Source organism: Octopus bimaculoides, chromosome 27 (assembly GCF_001194135.2).
Source record: "Octopus bimaculoides isolate UCB-OBI-ISO-001 chromosome 27, ASM119413v2, whole genome shotgun sequence".
Taxonomy (NCBI): domain Eukaryota; kingdom Metazoa; phylum Mollusca; class Cephalopoda; order Octopoda; family Octopodidae; genus Octopus; species Octopus bimaculoides.
The window spans coordinates 63,884-66,359 of record NC_069007.1 but is presented as its reverse complement, the minus strand read 5'-3'; positions in this window follow the sequence as shown (position 1 = coordinate 66,359).

Genomic DNA, 2,476 nt, shown 5'->3' with positions numbered 1-2,476 from the left:
ATATATATATATATATATATATATATATATATATATATATATATATATATATATACACACACACACATATATATACACATACACACATACATAAACACACATATACACAAACACACACAAGCATATATGTGTGCAAAAATTTGAGCATATATATATGTATTTTTTCATGTTTGTGTGTATATATGCATGTGTGTGTTGAGAGAGAGGGGGAAAGAAGGAATAAAAGTAAACAATCATTTTACAACTGCTTTTGATATACATTCCATTATCTCTTTATGTATATAACCCCACATATCACACCTAAACCCATACATACAACTTTTATCCATACAGGCTGTCCAGTTAGCTTCATGTATATATATATATATATATATATATATATATATATACATACACACACTTATGTATGTGTGTATGCTTATAAATGTGTGTGTATATGTGTGTGTTGTGTGTATATACTGTATGTGTGCAAAAAAAATCTTTTGATTTTTCTATTAGTCTCTCTCTCTCAATAGTAGTTATTCATATACCTCCAGAGTATATCTATTATCATTTTCTGCTATTTTTCCAGGTGTTTTCTTAACATATCTGGGTGCATCTATTAACAATCACTTCTGTCTGGTGTTCAACCTGTCATTTAGCTACATCCTTTAACAATCATTGCTCTTTCTCCTGGTTTTCTATCTACTTATGTCATAGAACTTCACCTTCCCCCATCTTTTATAACAGTCTATTATGAACAATGTGTATTGACCATAGAAATGTTGCTCAAGACTCAACCTTCTTGATTGGTTGCCTGATATATTGGTCCAGCTATACTACATGCTCTCTTAAATATCAATTTGTTATCATAAATGATAATGATGATATGACATGAGTGATAATAATGATTTCCTATCATTAAGACTAAGGCTTTGATCTTGGATAAACGTTTTTCACTGTAACCTTGGATGAATTACTAATATCTTGTGAATATAGACAGAAACTGTGAAGAATCCTGTCCAATAATGAGTGGTTCCTACTTTGGGGCAGAAGATTTAATCTGTTGTTTGATTTTAACCCCCACCACCTGGCCATTAGGTGTGTAAACAGGGTTCACTCTCTATCAGCAGCTTCAGATACTGTGATACTAGTTACCAGTGTTGCTTTTCTGTCAATGTCATTAATAAAAGAAAACTGCTGATTTTAAGGATAGCAATGTGGTGGGGAAAGTTTTTGAAATATTCCACTGGACATATCAGGGGATCGAAAATAAACTATTTATAACAAAAGAAGCCAGTTAAGGATCAGAGGTCATTTAGGTGATATAACTACAGTATGTAAATTAAAATTATTATCTAAATATATGAGAATGTTGTTAGCTTTGGCTCATCGAGCAGACCTATGATAAAAGGCACCGTCATAGAAATAGCACACGTATATCTGAGAATACATGAACCCATAGTTTTTGTATTGGAATATGTTTACCATATTTCATTATGTTTATATAAAAAGTTTGGGGTTCAAAGCTTGTCATTGGTCTGTAATAAAAGTAAATATATATAACAATTTCCTTATGAGATTTTGGCTTATTTCTAGGACTGCAAGTAGCCATAGAGAAATGGTAGATGGCAAAGTGCTGTTAGTCTTGCTACAGTCAATGGAGTTGCTCCTGCTTCAGTTTGGCTAAATGAATTTCTTTATGTTTGTTTGACCTGCTAGAAATAGCATCTAAATCTCCCGCAAATCACCCTACTCTCTTTCTATATTAATTATAATTAAATATGTGTTTGGTAATGTAGTCCTAGAGTAAAAAAAAAAGGCATTAGTTGGTCATGACTGTTTGATCATAGGTGTACTTGGTCAGTGCTGACCTAGGGCTAAACAAGAATAAGAAATTGTTCAACAAAGTAAAATCCATCCCTTCCATGCCTTTGCATGGAAATATATATATAGAAGTGTGATAATGAAAGGTGACTATATATATAGATTTATATGTATGTGCATAGGATCTCACAGATAAATTGAGTGCTTCGTTACATTTAATTTGCACTCACACAAATATCTTATTCTCTCTCATTCTGTTACTCTCACATATGTAATATAAACATGTATATACATTTGTGAGTGTATATATACATGTGTATATATAACTTAGTATGTAAGCATGTTTGTATATATGCCTTTAAATGTTTAAATATGTTTGCAAACAGGCTTAGCGTGCGTGTGTGTGTACACAAACACACAACCATACTCATATGCATACATCCAGCATATATGTTACATCAAAAGAAATTAAACATTAAAAATGATGCATAATCAAATCTGCATGCATATTCCATCAATGTGTGTGTGTGTGTGTGTGTGTTTTGCAAGTATTTGTGTGCACATATTACATGCATGTACATAAATATGAACATCATATATATATATATATAAATTTATAGATGTGTGTGTATGTATATGTATATATATATATATATATATATATATATAT